A 19,485-nucleotide genomic window follows, 5' to 3' on the forward strand; every position below is an offset into this window, starting at 1 on the left:
AGATTCGGCATTCACAAATATTTCTTAATATCAAACGCACTGGCATGTGGACCAGTAAGGAGGGAAGAAAAAAGAGAAGAATTTCTCAAGAGAAGGCAAAAGCACCAGTTGTCTTTAATTCCAGCCGCACGAGAGAGGGGCATCAGAGTCCCTGCCTGCAGAAGTTCCTCACACCAGTGAGCCGCGTTTTCTCTCTTCCTCTGACACATCCAGCCTCATGCAGCTCCCAGTCACACATCAAAGCCACTGCTCTAGAAACCTCCTCCTTAGAAAAGTGCTGCTGGTTCCACTCCACAAACCAGCAAAGCTGCTCAGCTGACACCACTTCTACCAAGTGTATAAATGTACCCCGCTGGCCAGAGCCCTCACAAGGTGGCTACCCTGGTTGCCCAGGCACTCAAGTGACCCGTCCTCGGGGTCACCAGGTCTTAGGCCTCTCAGATCATCACCATCAGCTCTGGTTTGTGTAAAGGGCCTGCAACGTCTCACTCCAGACACGGGGCTAATGGCTGGTCCAGGAGGGCTGCTCAGGCTCAGCCAGAGGCCAGACCATGAGTCTCAGATGTCACCACAGGCCTGAGACACCAGCCATGGGGCAGACTAGAGGCACTGCAGGACCCATAGGATGGGGTGGGAGTGGGGCAGGGTGGGGGTGACAGTCAGTGTGGGGCAACCAACGCCTTTCTGAGCAGCTTTGTTTGAGACTGGACATGTTACCACTCCTTGCTCCACACATTGTCTTTGACAATCAGGCTTCATTACTTTCAATTCTGGTCCCCTTAAATGGCTCATTTAAAAACAAATGATAATGTACTCTCAGCACCAACTGGTGGCAAGCATAGTGGGTCAGACGGTGGAGACCAGAAGATTTGGATGCAGACAGGTATCAGGCCAGGAGGGGCAGCCCTGGATTGTCACTTTAGCACTTGTGAGGGTGTGGATGACAATCTGTTCACAGCTTGGGCCCTTCCCACTTCCCAGATGTGCTAAACACTTAGGGATACATCGCATCTTTTAGCTTGCAACCACCAAGGTGAGACCAGGCCCCCAGTAATTTCACACAGTTCATGTTTTATGCTCTGATCGCACCCAACTGCTTTATGCATGTGACACACCATGAAGTGAGCTCATGCTCTTGGCCCTCACCATGTGCCCTGGGGTGCTCCAAAAAGAAAAATCAATGGAATGTGTATATAGAGGGATTTGCTTTAAGTAATTGGTTCATCAGAATATGGGGGCTGGCAGGTTCAAATCTGTAGGATGGGCCAGCAGACTGGGAACCCAGGGGAGAGCAGTAGTCGCAGTGCAGCAGGCACCTGGTGGAGAATGCCCTCTTCCTCAGGGGAGGTTAGTCTCTGTTCTATTATGGCCTATGGCTGATTGATTGAGTTCTGCCCACATTAGAGAGGGCAATCTGCTGTCTTCACAGCCTAAGTGTTAGTCCCACCCACAAACATATCCACATGTTTGGCCACATGTTGGGTCACCACAGCCAAGCCAAGTTGATGCATAAATTAACCTCCACACATGACACGCTCCCTCCCCTCCCAGTCTCAGCTATGTCCTCCAGGAGACTTTGCTGACTCTCTCCTGCCAGGTGGTGAGTGTCACCTCTCTGAACCTGGAGCCCTGTGCATACAGACCCCCTCATGGCCATGTGCACCCCAGACATGCCACAAGCAACAGAATTGTTCCTCATCCATTCTGGAACGGCAGCTAGTTCAGTGCATTGCACATACTGAAGTCTGAAGTATTGGAAGCCTCTGTCTCCCAAATATAAGTATTTCTTGAAGTAAACTACTTTTGAGTCCCAAAAGCCTAAGAACACTCCCTCTGTATGAGACCATTTTGTGTCCAGGAGAGAAGCTTTTACCCAGATATTCCAGAGTCAAGCTTTTACCCAAATATTCAACTCAATGCAATAAATATTTAGTCTCCAACCTCTCCTTCAGCAGTAGTTCTACTCCAATGCTAAAGTCACATTTGTCTTCTCCCCTTAATGTCACATCTGGAACAAAAACATCACCAGTTTAGCCCACTGGGTCTTCCCTGCATGGGCTATTTTGTGTGGCATGCTAACACATTCTCACCTCTTTCTATATCTCTCAAAAGTCTTTTTGGCCAGCTACAGAGGTTAACATTGCTCAGTGAAGCAGAAGCATAGTTAAATAAAAGTCATTAGATTAGGCAAGTTGACCAAAACATTACTGGGAGGACTGACGAGTAGAACAAACAGAAGGCTCTGGAGCTGAGAAAAACATCTGAAATCATTCTCAGCTCTCCTAAGGAAATGGGGAGCATGGACACCCAATGAGATGTGTCAACCTGACTGGGGTGAGGGACACCCAGATGACTGAAAAAACAGTGTCTGGGAGGTATTTCCAAAGAGATTAGCATTTGAATCAGTGGATGAGTTATGGGCTGGGAAGGCCTGACTAGAACAAAAAAAAGCAGAAGAAAGAAGAATTCACTCTCTCCTCCTGAAGGACACATTCAGCCCCACCTGTTGGGGATATCAGAGCTCCTGGCTCTCAAACCTTTGGACCCTAACTGGGAGAGACACCCTTAGCTCCCAGTTCTCAAGCACTCAGACTGACTGAATTAGACCACTGACTCTTCCCAGTCTCCAACTTGCAAATGGCAGATAATTGGACTTCTTGGCCTCCATAATCACATGAGCCAATTCCTATAATAAATCTCTTATAACTATATATTGGTTCTGTTTCTTGGAGAATGCTGACTGATATACATCTGCATTGGATGATAGGTGAGTTATAACTGACGTGTGTGATCTTGATGGAGGTAGCAAGTAAGGTGCCTCTGTCTCCCAAGCTCAATGTAGATGCGATCTACTGGTTAAGTCCACACTGAACACTGTGCTTTAGCTGCAGGGAAAAATAAGTGCATGGCATTTTCATCTTCTACTGGGAAAGGAACTTGTTCCTTAACTATGATTTATAGAGTACATTGTAGGCACCATTAAGCCAAGCCTAGGTCAATTTGATGAATGGGACACCAATTCTCCCACTGTTGTAAATGTTGGGTCTTGGCTAGTGGATCATGTCTACTTTTCCTCTAGAAGATTTCCCTCAGCTGTGCAGGAGCTGCCTCACTTAGACCTTTATGTGCCACCCATTCCCACCCTCCAGGCACAGCTCAAGTTCAAAGGTTATCTGGAGACAGAAATCTCCCTCAAGGGAGCTCTGTCTTCCTTCTCATAAGGCCTTTGATTAATTGGGTAAAGTCTATCCATTATGGAAAGTAATCTGCTTTACTCAAAGTCTACTGATTGTAAATATTAATCACATCTAAAAAATAACTTCTCAGCAACGTCTAGATTGGGTTTTGACCAAACATCTGGGCATCAAGCCCAGTCAAGTTGACACACAAAATTAACTATCACACACCCTGACAGGGCCCTCTGAGAGAAGACTCTAATAAGCTGTGGGATTGACTTGGAGGTTTAGGAAATCACCAGCTTCCACTAAATGAGATAAAGACACCAGTGCCAACCTGACAGAGACCACTATGTGGAAGTAATCAAAACATCATGCTAGAATGAGTTCCCTATTCCACACTACACTGGCCACATTTAAAAAAGGACACTCTTCTCACCAAGTCAATAAGGTGCCCCTATAGTGCCTGCACCTTGGAGGACAGAGATGGCCTGAGGGTTATTGTCACATCTGGCTCCTAGAACAGTTTTCCCAAACTTTGTTGCACATTGGAATCACCTGGCTCCCACCCTCAACATTCTAAATGTTCTGGCATAGGGCAGGGTTTCTGACACTTTGGAGTACCTTATCCTTGACTGCGGGGCTTCCCTGCACAGTGGATATTTGGCAACAACTTTGACCTTGATTCCCTAGATGCCTGTTGCATCCCTTCTCCCCCCACCCCCAGAAAACCAAAGATGGCCCCATATATTGTCAAATATCACTGGAAGCAGAATTATCCCTGGTGCAGGACCATGCAGATAGGGTACAGCTTAACCAGCTGGATTTTTTTTCAGCCATTGAGGTTATTCCCTTGTGCAACAAACCTCGGACTACTTCCCTAGAGGCACTACTGTGTGCAGCAATCTGTGGGGATGACTAGCTGCTCATAGGGAAAGACAATCAAGAGATAATCAATCAATTAGGATACTGCTCAATATACAGTAAATCCAAATAAAAAAAGGAGTACTGGGTGAGTAGAAGACTGAGGTCAGCCACCGTAAGGAGAGCCATAATTTCTCCCTTACTTTCTAGAACTGAGTTAGTTCTTGGAACCATAACCCATTAACTGAAGTAAAGACCTTGTGACATGTTACAAGTGATAGTATAATAAGCCATCCAGCCCCTCCCAAGTAACCTATGGTCTTAAGATGGGATAACTAAATACCTGGGAGAAGGAAAACTTCTAGTCTTCTCACGCCTGTTGTGTACAGTGCCCATGTTGACTTCAATACTCCAGGAATAAAAGCACCACAATGGCCCTCACATTAGTAAGGAACAATGGGTGTCTTGTCTCAGGTCCAGCTCACACGGTAGGCCCACTAGAGCCACAGATACTATGAGTGGTGGCTTTTCCTTGGTTCCCAAATGTATAACCACCATTGCCTAATCCCAAATGTATAATCAACAGTCTTAGAAATTCTAGAAGTTGGGCCTTCCTGGTGGCACAAGGGGTTAAGATGTAACCTATGAAGCTGACTGCAGCCACTGCAGCGCGAGTTCGATCCCCAGCCAGGGAGCTATCCACATGGCGCAGTAGACCTCTCCTGGTTCGCCCGCTGCTCCCCTTAGCAGTATATTTCAATCAATCTGCCTGTTCTGTTCTCCACTCTGTCTCTGGTGAATCCTCTCTCCCCCCACACTTCTGGCCTGTACCCCAGGCACAAATAAATAAATCTTTAAAAAAAAAAAAAAAGAAATTCTAGAAGTTAGCAGAATTTGACTCGGCGAATTAGAGATATTTTCTAGAAGGAGGAGGCAGACATCTCTAGTCAAGTCTAGATAGGCACTCAGGCAGGGAGAGACCACAGAGTCTACTCAGTCAGCATTTGCCCCCACACTGAGCTTCAGTCCCTGGAATGGTATGTCAATTAACCATCCAACATGATAGCTGTCCTCGCATTTCCCCTTTGTCCTTGCCCCATATACTCATGTAGGTGACAGATGAGTAAATGACCTGTAATTGCTGTTTTTCACAAAACTCATCAGGCTAAGAGGCAAAGAAGCTTTGATCCTGATTTGATGGAGAACAGAAGAAAAAAGAAACAACCTCACTTTCCCACAGAGCCAGTGGGGTGTGGAGCCTCCTGGAACTGGGCAGGAGAACACTGTAGGTCACTTCTGGTGGGCAGAGTGTCCTTTGGGGTAGGTGATCTGGTGAACCTTCTCACCATTTACAGGAGGAAAAAACTAAGAGATGTGTGTGAACTTTTACCTACACACCAAGGAGACCCTCGCCGTGTCATACACGAAGACTTTGAAGTAGCTGCATATCCCAAATTAGTGTGTAGGAGTGAGAGCCAAAGAATAAAGCTTATAGCTGTTAATGAGATACCATTTCAACTGCAGGATGATGCGACCTCCATCCACCTTCACTGTGACAGCTGATTTTTTTAATCTCCTTTTCCTCACAAAAATACAAACTGCACATTCTTCTGGATGAGTCTCTTTGAAAGTAAGCAGTCTACCTCCTTGCTGCACGAATTTATACAGCCCTTGCCCTGCCGGTCATTAAGTTTCTTCACATAATCACCATGGACTGAAGCCTTGAAATTTTCTCTCCCTTGTAAAGGACTATTTTGCATTTCAAAGAAAATAGTACCAAACACACTGAAAGCTCACTATGAAAACAAGGGCTATTTTATGGATGTCATGCCTACTAGAAAGTCTTAGCTACCTACCCCCTTCAAGAAAGGAAGAATATGCCTTACATTGAGACCAAGCTTTGTCTACTTCATGCTGCACTGGGTTCCCAGCGGAGTCACACCATCCTGACTCCTTTCCACCAGTCCTGGCCACCCCAGCGTCGCAGCTGAGCTGATTTCCTTTTAGTCGATGGAAAATATTTTCACATAGACCATAGCATCAGACAGACCTACATTCACTCTGAGCAAGTTACCTGGCTGCCTTGAACCCCAATTCTTCATCGTTTAATAATAAAACCTAATTTCTAAGATTATTCTGAGGATTCAATGAGATGATATTAAAGAAAAAGTAAGCACTCAATAAATGGTGATAATAGTAATTATTAGAGTCCAGGAACATTTGGCTCCTTTTCACTGTAAATTGGTCAACCACTTTGAACATAGTTTGGCATAATTAGCAGGACCAGTTCCCTAAATTCCCCAGTGCAACATGGAAATGTAGGACCCTTATTGGCAACAATCTCTTTCCCAACTCAGTGTAAGTATCTTTTTCTTTTATGAAGATGGAAATGGTGCTTTGTAATTTGTTCTTAAATCATGTATAAATACTAAGGTACTGTTTTGCAGGTATGGCGCATTTCAATTTTAAAGTGGTTTAAATGTATTTTTTAGAGAAAGAATGATATCCCTAATACTGTTTTATTAATATCTCAAAAAACAATGGTGGCTACAGACTACGTGCCCTCTACCTGCTCATCCGGGAGCTACCCACTGGTGGTCACTTCACCAGCCTGTGCCTTAGTTCCTTCTTAATTCAATGGATGCGACAAGGTACCTACTCACAGTGTACGGGACAGGCTGCACTCTGTGCCAACCACAAGGTCAGCACTCCACAGTATTAACCATCCCTGGGGGCAGGTGGCATGGATTCCTCTGCTCTACTCCAACACCAGCGAGTCCTGTCAGCAAGGTGATTTTGCCCTTGGGTTCAGACTTCTGCATCCTGAGCAAGAGGGCTCAGCACAGCACCTGCCTAGATGTTAATATCAAGAAAGGGTATGTATGGAGCAGGTTATAACTTCATCCCCAGAACTGGCCTAGAGCCCTTGGGAGCTGGGGATGCTGGGAATCCCAGCCCGACCTTGGAAATTCAGGGCACCACACACAAAATACCCACTGCCCCACAGCTAATGCCACAGGGAATCATTTTTCAAAATAAAGCCAAGTGTCAGAAATGCCCCAATAGAATCTGGCCAAAAATGATGGTGAATTGTGGGGAGGGGACTTCCACAGGTGCTAAAGGGGGCCGAGGACAGAGGTGTGGACAAGCAGAGCCAGAACTCTCTGAAGGTTGAAATTAATCCGCAGATGGCTTGCCCTGGAGGTCATTCTCCTCATTCAACCAACACAAGTGAATTTTTCACAAGTATCATCTTCTTTTAAGATTTCTCTTGCAATGTCATGATACAAACACAACCACAAAAAGGCTTTTGAAGTGACTTGGAAGCACCCAAAGTTACCCATCCCCTCGTGGGTGAAAGTCCACCCAAGCAGGATTGGCCCAGAACAAGGCCCCAAACCCTGCCACAAGCCTAAAGCATCTTCCAGTGGGGACCCACAGAAAAGGTCAGAAAAAAACAGACAAGTCTCAGAGGAAAAGAGCAAAATCAAAATCAAGGCAAAAACCGCCAATGTCACCTCCCCACGGGTCTCTCACCCACATCTGTGTCACCCAGTCCACGACCAAAAGGCAAACGCAGTTTCTTCACGTGTCTCTCAGCTCCATGTGCCTCCTCCAGGTCTCCTTCTGGCTCCATCCTGCTTCCTTCCTTCCTCAGTCTCTTCTGCAGCTTCTTCTCTCTCTGCTCAGCTCCACCCTCCTTTTGGGTGGGGCAGGGAACCTGGAACCTCCCCTTTCCGGGGACCACCCTGTTACAATACCAGAGGGGCATTTTCTGTACTTTACCCATCCAATTCCATATCATTTGATAAAAATTGTATTTATGTGTATAGCATGGTGACCTGATTTACACACAGACAGTAAAATAATCACCACAATCAAGCTAATTAACATATCTCCTCATACAGTAACCATTTATTTGTTTTTCCCTCATATTTTTAGGGCAAGGTGCTGGAATCTACCCATTTAGGGAATTTCCAGCATTCAATGCAGTTTTATCTGTGGCCCTCAGGCCATGCGTCCAGGCTCTAGACTCCTTCTCTCTAGGCAGATCTACTCTGATCCCTTGCAGAGCACCTCCCCGCTTCCCCACCTCTCACCCCAGGTGACCAGCATTCTGCTCTCTGCTTCTGTGAAGTGGACCTTTGAGATCCCACATGTAAGGGAGACCATGCACTGTTGTCTTCTGTGGTTAATTTCACTTAGCATATAATCAGTGGGGGAAATCTAAATCTTTTCCTCTAGAATCAGAAACAAGACAAGGAAGCCCACTCTTACTGTTATAGAGCAGCCCCGATATTGAAAGGGTTCCTGGCTGTGAGTCCTCGCCCGCGCGCTTAAAAGGGTCTTATTAATACTCCACTACAGGCACACACAAAAGGTTAATAAAAGGTTGATTTTGGGCCTCCCCGGTGGTGCAGAGGTTGAGCGCTGGGTTGCGAAGCTGCCCGCGGCCTCTGCGGCGCCGGTTCGATCCCCGGCTGCTCCCCGGCCACCAGAGGAGGGTCCCACATGGCGCGCTGACCTCTCCTGCCGCCCACTGCTCCCCTCAGCAGTGTACTTCGGTCCTTCTGCCTGCTCTGCTCCCTGCTCTGGCTCTGGTGAATTCTCTCACCCTCCCACACTTCTGTCTGTACCCAGTGCTTGTATAAACAAAACAAATAAACAAACAAATAAATAAATAAATAAATAAATAACATGCCTCTATTAAAAAAAAAAGGTTGATTTACAAGGGAAAAGGAAATAAGGAAAATGTACAACTCAGGGAGAAAATAGGGAACTAAAGTCTTTAATGCGTCCTACCCGATCCGCCGACCTGGAAACCCAAAGTCACTCTCAGAGCTGGCCTGAAGCTGCGAGCTGGCAGAGAGCCAAAATGGGGGGCCCCTCCAAAGCCCACGTGTCTGGCTTTATACCCACCTGGCTGCTTAACCCCACCCTCAGGTCCCAGCCACCTTCCCTTTGGTGGTGATGGGATTTGGAGTTCCCAGTGTCTTTGGCTTTGGCCTGGGGTGGGGTGGAGTCCACAAAGCCTGTATGGAATTAGCTTTAGGACACCCTTTTCCCCTAACATTACCACTTCTACTCAACATAGTGCTGGAAGTACTGACCAGAGCAAGAAAAAGATATAAACACCCAAAGTGGAAAGGAAAGAGTGAAAGTACCTGTTTGCCAATGACTTCATCCTGTGTATAGAAGACCCTGAAGACTACACACACACACACACACACACACACGCACCCCTGTTAGAACTAATAAACAAGTTCAGTAAGGTTTCAGAATACAAAATCAACATACAGAAATCAGTCACATTTCTTTACCTCAACAACCATGTATTCGAAAGGAAATCGAGAAAACAATCCCACTAATGATAGCATCAGGAATAAGCCAAACTCCATTTTTGAATAGGAAAGTGCAGGCATCCGTGCAGAGTCCCACAGCAAAGAGAAAGAAGGAAAGGTCAGTTCCCCCCACCGGCTTCAGAAGCACCTGCCCAGGGGGCAGCTCCAGGCACAAAGGAACAAAGGACTCGCACTATCCCCAGCACAAGGGGCCTGCCCAGCCCTTGCCCTGCAGTGGGTGCTGAGAGGTGCCCACACAGGGCAGGGGCGCAGCCTCTGAAAACAGACCTTCACCGACAGCTCAGGGCCAAAGGACACATGCGCTGTGCTGCAAATGGAAGCCTGTGAAGCCCTGTTTGTGCTCAAACACTCTACACATTTTCTGGCCACACCCAATGACAACGCTTCTGTGTTTACTTAAAACTGAATATTCGACTTGGTCTTGAGGAAAGAGCACACATCAGGTTTTACCCAGCATGGGTAAAATGCATATGTGGACATGAGAGAAAAACGGGCCCAGATTCACAGCCGGTTCTGTCTCCCCTGGAGCTGCCTAAAGTTTCCGGTGTGATTTCTTCATTTATCAAATAGGATAATAGTGTAACAAGGTGGTCCCCAGGAAAGGAGAAGGTTCCAGGTTTCCTGCCCCACCCAAGGGAGGGTGGAGATGAGCAGGGAGAGAAGAAGCTGCAGAGGAGACTGAGGAAGGAAGGAGCAGGATGCAGAGCCCAAAGGAGACCTGGAGGAGGCACATGGAGCCTAGAGACACGTGAAGAAACTGCGCTTGCCTTTTGGTCATGGACAGGGTGACACAGATGTGGGTGAGACCCGTGGGGAGGTGACAATGGCGGTTTTTATCTTGATTTTGGTTTTGCTCTTTTCCCTCCAGACTTGTCTGGTTGTTTCTGACCCTTTTCTGTGGGTCCCCACTGGAAGATGCCTTAGACTTGTAGCAGGCTTTGGGGCCTTGCTCTGGACCAATCCCATTTGGATGCAGTTTAACCCACAAGGGGACGGGTAACTCAGGGTGCTTGATTTAGAAACTAGATTCTTTGCCTTTCCTGTATTGTTTCCTAGTTGTATTAAAATTCCTTCCCATTAAAGTGTAAAGTCTCATATGTTTTGTATTGATGTGGCGGATGGCAGAACCTATTTAGAGCAGGCAGGTTTGCAGGGTCTGGGCTGCCCCTCTCCCTGCCCTGTAACAATAGCAGCTAACTTGTAGGGTCTTTAGAGCACTAGAAAGAATGTGTAAAATATCTGTTATGTAACAGCCAATAAATGAATATTATTATCTGTAATTGGCAGCTATTACAGTTATTGATAGTTATTATAGTTATTGTTTTCATTATAAGGGCTCAATAACACTTTATCAATAGTGATGCAGATTAAAGAGAAGCTCTCATTCCAGGAATATCAAAACACACCCAAACACGATTAGCTATAACTTTATACACACTTGTCTCACCAACTGACGGTGATTTCCCTGCAGGTACAGAGACATTTATCACAGGGACTTAATACCTAACTTTCCAGTCAGGGGATGTCCCCTTTGTCTAAGTGATCAGATTTTATCAAGGGCTTCGTGTGTTAAAGGGGGTTGGTTTGTTTAATTATCTTTTATTTCTCTTTGGGAAATAAACAAAGATAAAGAAGAAGCACTGGATTGCCTAGTCCATCATGAAAAGATTCGCATTTTTGGCTGTTAGGTTAGTGCTCCAGCATAGCCACTGCGCTCACAAATAATAAAGACACAGATGCCACCTCTTTCAGGAAACCTGAACCCCAAGATCAAGGGAACCACACAAATAGTCTATCCCCAAGATGATGCAACAAAGAAAATGCCAACTGACTAACTGTAAAAGCACACTTTTAGAACTAAACTCCATTCTGATCCCAGCTTGTCATTCATTTATGATGGGATGTTTTCATTACCCAGAAAAACTTCAAGAAAGTTTTCACACCATTTGTTCTTAGGATATAGGACTACATTTAAGACACCACTTCCACAGTGGAACTAAAAGTCTTGTTTATGAAATCATTGAGGGCACAAAGTAAGACCTATTTGTATTTTCAAAATTCTACTGACTACTGGAGAAATTTCTATTCTAGGAAAACCAGCCAATCTGGAGAAAAAAATCTCTCCCAGAGATTACAGAATATATAGAGAGTGCTCAAATACATACAAAACTAAATAAATTGTATAGATAAGTCAGCATGCATGACTAGGACAGGGTACCATTTCATGTTTTATCAGAATGTTTCAAGATTGAAGAACACGTTCATGCTTTACTGTTAAGTGAAGAAGCAGTTCAAGACATGTGTAATCAGACTTGCAACTTTATCTGAAGATATTTAATTAAAAGACAAGTGTCATTAATGTTTCTCTCAGGGGTGGGGCTTTGAAACATTTCTACAATTAACACATTTTACATTCATAACTAGGAAAAGTCATTTTCAAAACATCAGTGCCCATGTAATGAAGCCAAAGGGTGATTGTGCTTAATATTTTAACATGATGCAATGATAAAGAACTCTTCACTTTCTACAATGAAGGTAATTTTCTTTGAATTTTTTTTCTTTCCTATGCAGGGATCTCTTTAAGCCCCTTTCATTTGAAAAGTTAATTAAAGAGGAGGAAATACCTAAAGACGTCCCTGGAAACAACCTGCCTCTTCAAGTCTGTCACAGCAGAGCTGTTGCTGCCTCCTTCTCATCCCATGGGTCCACCTGACAGGCCGGTCCAGATTGCATTTTTTCCCAACTTAAGCGCCAGCATTATTCCTGCATGACCCACACTTCCAGTAGATTCCACAGCATTGCAGAGCACAGCCTGCTCAGCACCTCAAAGGCCAAGTGTCCATCCACGGCTGAAGGAGGGATCCTGTGGTCAGGCAGCCCCCTGCCAAGGTGCAGGTAAGGTTCCTTCTTGAAGTTTGAATAATCACAATGCCTCAGCCTAGACCTCGCACCCTGGGGTCCTGGCAAAGATGTGAAAAGGTACAAGGAGAGTAGTGTGTGGGGATAGTGAGAAGGCAGGATTTAGAAGCCAAATCTCAACTACATCTCCCCCAGACTCCTTGGTAGTCTGTCACTGCCTCCTGGCCTCTCCCAGCCCCAGGAACCCTGCAAGTCCAGTCATGAGTGAGTGTGTCTCCATCCACAGCGGCCAGGCTGGCATCCAGATCAGCAACACCTGGTGGCAGCTCTGTTACAGGGCACCCCAATATAAAACGTGTTGCCTGACTGTGGGTCCTCACCCGGGCGCTTAGAAGGGACTTATTAATACTCAACTGCAGGCACACACAAAAGGTTAATAAAAGGTTTGTTTACAAGGGAAATGTACAACTCAGGGAGAAAAGAGGGAGATAAAGTCTTAAATGCGTCCTACCCGTTCTGCCGACCTGGAATCCCAATGGCACTCTGAGAGCTGGCAGTGAGCCAAGAGAGAGCCTCAAGACCCACATATCTGGTTTTATTTCAAACCTGGCTGCTTAAGTCCACCCTCAGGTCCCAGCAACCCTCCCTTTGGTGATGATAGGATTTGTCTTTCCCAATGTCTTGATGGCTTTGGTCTGGAGTGGGGGTGGAGTACGCAAAGGCTGTATGGAATTAGCTCAGGACATCCTTTCAACCTAATAGCTCCACTGCCTGCAAACTGGCATCCAGCTCAATGGCCAGATGCCCAGTGACAAGACCTTCAGGGGAAGAGATGGCTCCTTCAACACCCTCTTCAGTGAGATGGGTGCTGGCAAGCATGTGCTCAGGGCAGTGTTTGTAGACCTGGAACCCACAAGTACCAAGGCACCATAAGCTGGTCTCCAAGTCATTACCAGAACCCCAATCACAAGGCTCACATGCATACAGATGGATGAACAAGGGTAAGGGGAGAGTTACAGAAGGAAAGTCAGAGGAAAGTGACCTGCAAAACCTGATCAGGTTCTTATCCACTTCCAAAGTGGCCAACCTCCCCCCATTGCAGAGGTAGGTGTAGGCCTGGGAAGCTACTGACCAATCATGGAGGACATGAATAGAAAAAAAACTGAAAAGGAGGTGCACTACAAGACCAGAAACCTGGCTCACACAAGGAGGTGGGGGTAGAAGAGATTAGCACAGCCATTGACCCAGGTATAGAAACCAAGATCTTTAAAAAAAGAAGAACAGCAGTCAGCAAAATTAAAAGGTGTTTTCCTTTTAGCTAAATCAGGAGGGAAAAGCACTCTGGAACAAGACGTCACCAGTACCTTACTACACCGAGAGATTGCTCACCAGTGGAAGCAAGTCCAGGCTTCCTTGATGCTACATTCCCTCTTACTACAGTTAACAAGTTTGTCTTCTCCCCAGTTCTTGCAATTTCCCCTTATTTAGTATTAACAAGATAAATAGTTTGCCTGTCCCCATTTGTTGCAGCTTCCCCTTCTCTTAAGAAGAAAAGGATGGCCTCCCCGGTGGCACAGCGGTTGAGCGCTGGGTTGCGATGCTGCCCACAGCCTCTGCAACACCGGTTCGATCCCCGGCTGCTCCGGTTCGATCCCTGGCTGCTCCCCGGCCACCAGAGGAGGGTCCCACATGGCGCACAGACCTCTCCTGCCGCCAGCTGCTCCCCTCAGCAGTGTACTTCGGTCCTTCTGCCTGCTCTGCTCCCCGCTCTGGCTCTGGTGAATTCTCTCACCCTCCCGTGCTTCTGACTGTACCCAGTGCTTGTATAAATAAATAAATATTTGAATAAATACTTTGACTTTTCTGCAGTCAATAATGACACATGTTGTACAACTAAGAAAAAAATAAATAAATAAATAAATCTTTAAAAAAAGAAGAAGAAGAAAAAGGAGCTGACACCCACCTGGCTCTGTGCAGCCCCTTCCGCCTCCCCTTCACAGACCCCTGCCCATCTCCCCCTTGTATAAATACACCTGCACTCTGCCAAAGAGCAGGACGGTTGTCTTTCAGACATGAGTCTGCTGCCCTCCTCACTTGTGGACAAATTAAACCACTTTCCTTTTCCTCGAACTCTGTTTCCTTTTATTGGCTGAGGGAAACTGAGGCCGGCATTCGGTAACAATTTTTCATCTCTATACTTTCAAAATGACTAGAATAGGGGCCTCCCTGGTGGGGCAGGAGTTAAAGTCTCACCACTATCAAGCTATCACCAACCACCGTGGCCTGAGTTCATACCCAGCCAGGGAGCTAACCCACATGGCGCAGCAGACCGCTCCTGTCTCACCCACCGCTCCCCTCAGCAGTGAATATCAGTAGATCCACCTGCTCTGCTCCCCACTCTGTCTCTGGTGAATCCTCTCACCCCATCGCATCTCTGGTCTTCACCCCAGTTCCTGTATGCATAAGTGAATCTTTAAAAAAAAAAATGACGAGAAAAAAATCCTCTTTCCAAGTGGTTAACTATGACGGAGATCAAGCTGCAGTGGCTGCGGGTGTTTTAGAGTGAGGTTTGCTGGCTGGCACTGTATTTCTGATGCTCGTCCACCATCGCCAGCAGCGTGTCTAAATCCTGAGTGCAGAGAGCAGGGCATACCTGCCTACCGGGTATTTTCTTCACATACTCCTGTGTGCTCTGACCACCTGAGGGACTCCCCTGCTGTACAGCCAGGTACTCACACCCCCGTGACCAGAAACTCCTGGGAGGGTGAGAGGGCAGACATGGAGAGGGGGAGAACAAAACAAAATGAGGTTCCCAGCTCCTTCCCTCCACCCCTGGACCTCACACTGTGACACACCATCAGGTCTCACACCCACCCGTGATTGTTGGTGTGATTGTCTCTGAAATAGTCACCATCAAGTAAAGACCCTGGCAGTTCCTGATTTAAGAAATCAGATGGTCACAGTGCATCCAAAGTTGAGGAAACATTTTATAGATGAAAATTTTCACAGTTTCCTATGCTGCAAACATGGAGGACGCTCTCTGAATTTTCTGTTCTGTTTCAAGCCACTGACTGTTTCTTATTTCTCACTTTTTATTTATGACAAGCCAACCAACTAAAATTGATTTCATTCGACAGCTCCCCTAGCATGCTGGCTAGACTGTAATAATCCCCTGTTTTTGGAACAACAGATTACATCTTTGAAGGTTTCAGGTTGGGAGGCCTATCACTCATCAGCTATCTAACAGGATTTAAATGTTCTGAAAGTAAGTGACCCAAACAGACAAAGCTTTCTGGAAAGGTGACCTCAGATATTGAAAAACAAAGTGCATGGGGAGCCTCCCGCTGGTCCCCAAGTCCATCAAGGCCATTGCTGGAGAGCAGCCCTTCTCCCCAGCACACATTAACGTGGGTATAGTGCTGGCCCTCCTGGAAGCAGATCTGACCCAAGGACCTAAAAGCAAATGATTTGTTAAGGACCTGTGTCCCAAAGAAAATGACCAGGCTTTGGATGAAGAGAAGGAAAAGAGCCAAATGGATAGGATTGCGGGTGAAACCCAGTTGCTCCCTCATTGCCAGAGACCACCAGGTTCCAAGGTGCCATCAGTGAGCTCAGTGCAGGTGAGGCAACTTCTAGGAAATGTCCTTTCATGGGGTATGGCTCCCAGGTGTTTGCATCAGTCAATGAAACTAAAGTTAAATGGTTAAATTGCTCTCAGACCCAAAAGTACAAAAGAAAAAGAAAAAAAACATTAATTTATCTTTGAGGCTTGTATTTAACTTCCATCCATTTCACCCCTCTTGCAACTCATTCACTCCCATATTATTCAGGCATTTTTGAGAAAGCTTGGGTCCCTGACTCAGACTATCCTTGAACTGTACTGCCTTGAAAACTGCTATTTCAGTAAGGAGAAAATAAACACTACAAGCAATATAGCAAAATTTTTCAACATTTGCAGCGATATCTGCATATTTTTAATGACTCTAATGATCATAAAAAATTGATAGATAGTCCAAAAATCTCATTTGCAGGTATGGAAAATGAGGCGCAAAGAGGACTTGCTCTCGTTGAACAACTTTTGTCTGATTTGGACAGAAAAGGAGTGATAGTAGAGACAGGTAAATACACTTTCAGAGAATGGTTAGAGACTGAAGAGTATAACAAGAATCATATTACAAAGTCTATCAATGCTACAACACAAGAAGAATTTAGAATTATACATAGTTTTAGATGACTGGATAAAAAAGTTGTGATATATATGTACAATGGAATACTATTCAGCCATTAAAAAGATAAATTCCTGCCATTTGCAGCAACATGGATGGAGCTGGAAGGGATTATGCCCAGTGAAATAAATCAGAAGGAAAAATAAAAATATTCCACTTGTAGGGGAACCAAACAAGGGATCAGGGGGGAAAAAAAGTATCAGACAAACTATCGGAGATATTCAGCAGGAAAGGCAGAGGGAGAGGAATCAAAACGGGGAGGGAAGAGCACAAAAGACTATGGTAACAGTTCACAGGTAACTTGGTGGTGGGAATTTTATGGGGATTACACCTGAGAGGAGAAATCAAACACTGTACAAAATGAACAATGATGGACCTCCCTGGTGGCGCAAGGGGTTAAGACGCAACCTATGAAACTAACCGCAGCCACTGCAGCACGAGTTCAGTCTCTGGCCTAGGAGCAACTCACATGGCTCAGCAGACCTCTCCTGACTCACCCGCTGCTCCCCTTGGCAGTGTATTTCAGCTGGTCTGCCCTGTTCTGTTCCCCACTCTGTCTCTGGTGAATCCTCTCAACCCCCACCCCACCACCTCTGGTCTGCACCCCAGCTCTTTTATGCATAAAAATAAAATCAATCTTTTAAAAAAATGAACAATGATGTAAAATATATCTATATAAATTTAAAAAATAAATTAAAAAATAGAATTACACATAGTTTTAAAACATTATGTGATAAATTAAGATCATATTGCAGTCATGGAAAGAAAATTATTTAAAGAGCAACCTAAAATTTATAACAGCTAAGAAAGATAGAATAATGGCCCCCAAATGTCTACATCTTACCCCATATCCTGTGAATATGCTGCATCACTTAAGAATTGATGCTGAAGATGATGTTAAGGTTAAATTAAGGTTGCTAATTTATAGACCTAATATCCGGGAGCTTGGCTCTAAGTGTCCTCTTACAGCAAGGTGTCAGCCACCCTCATTGTGGCCCATTCAGTGATCTATATACCAAATCATCAAGCTGTACACCTTAAAAACATACAGCTTTTGTCAAGTATATCTGGGGAAAATTGGAGGGAAAAAAAGACAGGGACTGAGGGCAGAGCAGCCCTCATAACTGCAGCAGAGGAGCCACGGGGTCCTCTATCGTGTGCATGTGTGCACACCTAGGCACAGGCATACGTGATAGCAGGGAGCTCAGGAGGGCACTGGGCACTTACAGATGGATTAGGACGGAAAAAGCCACATGAAGGGGTTTGAGGACAAGGAAGACAACAACAACCACGAGTGTCCCAGGTCAGCTGCAGGCTCTGGCTCAGCTCTTTACCAGAGCATGGGCAGCACACAGGCACCGAGACCAGTTAATTGTCTCTCCTGTCAGGCAAGAGCAATGGTTTCAAAATGCAGAGATTGTGAGAGATGGCCCTCTCTCCTTATCTCTCCCCCTTCCACAAAGAGACTGCCGAGCCACTCAATCTAACAATAGATCAGCTTTCCCACCAGGCACTGATTTGCAGAAGGGACTAATGCGCAGATTAAAAGTGGACACTGCTGAGGGAAGCAATCTCCACCTAGGACATTTGAAAATGCGATAGCTGCCATAGTAACACCGCTGCATTGCTGCTTGCCGGGCAATGTCTCACGGCTGTTTATTGTGGCCAAGAGATGAAGATGCACCTGCCCTCTGGAGCTAGACAGAATGTGATTCACACACCTCACGGGAAGCCAGTGCCTCCATATTTACAGTTAAGTGGCTTAAGGGATGCTCTGGACTATTTAGAAGATGAAAAATGTTAGTTACTATTTTTGTATATTGAAATTTGTTTTTCGAGATTTGGAGAAATTTGCTGAGGCGATAGAATGGCCCTGAACAGGACCAGCAGAAAGCAGCACCTAATTCTGGAAAATTGTCTTCTCTTTTAGTTAAGATCATGCATGAGCAGTGGGGTCCCCTGGGATGGGGGTGAGCGTGGGAGGGATGTACAGAATCTTTAAATGAGCTTGTTGGATACATGAGGTCAGGAAACACAGCAGGTAAGAAGAGTGTCAAATCCAGTTTCACTTTCTTAAGAGCTCATTATCATTCACTAGCAAGCCTTTCTGAGGGCTGCCATGGGTTAAATCTAATGCTATATTTCCTGGAGGATCTTACAGTCTATGTGAGTATAAAAAATGTAAATAATGACAGTGAGAAGTTACAGATATTACAAGTTGGAAAGGAGTATCAATATCATGGAGGTGGAAAAGACACTCACGCAAGCTCAAGAGAGGGATGTTCTTTAGGCTCAATCTTCAAGCGAAAGTTGTAGTATTTCCAGAAGTTAAAGGAAAGGTTGTTCAAATGTGTCTAAGCCCTCCAGGGGCAAAGGCACAGGTGCAATATAGCAAGACAACAAAGGATCTCAGAGGATGAGCAGTTCAAAGGGCAGAGCCATAAAATCGGAGGGCATCAGATCGTGAAGGCACCGAGTGCCGTGTTCAACTTCATGCCGCAGACCAGGGGTCAGCAAGCTGTGTCCATGGCCCAATGTACCCCGTGCCCATTGGTCTCATAGTGCTTTCTGGGCACACAGCCAAACCATGTTCTTATTTCCTGCCACATAGGCTCAGTTGAGCAGTTGCCACAGACTGGCCTGCAAAGTCAAAGAATTTACACTCTGACCCTTTCAGAAAAGGTTCACCAATTCCTGCCTAGATCAAAGAGAGCTACAGAAGGCTTTAAAGAAAATTGACCGTTTGGGTTTTATCAACCTTTAAAACTTTTCTTCAAAAGATATTGTTAAGCTGCAACACCTTCCAGACTGATGATGACACAAACCCTCCTCTCCCTGCACTTCCCCCAACTCCCACCCCTACACTAAGGGCAACTCAACACCTCAGAAATAATACAGCTAAGAGGGGAGCCAATCAGGTCAAGAGAATATAGCCAGTCAGGAAGCCTAAGGACACTCCAGCACTCTTAACCCCCACCCAGCCTGGCTTCTCCAGCC

Source organism: Talpa europaea (assembly GCF_964194135.1).
Source record: "Talpa europaea genome assembly, chromosome: 14".
NCBI classification, from domain to species: domain Eukaryota; kingdom Metazoa; phylum Chordata; class Mammalia; order Eulipotyphla; family Talpidae; genus Talpa; species Talpa europaea.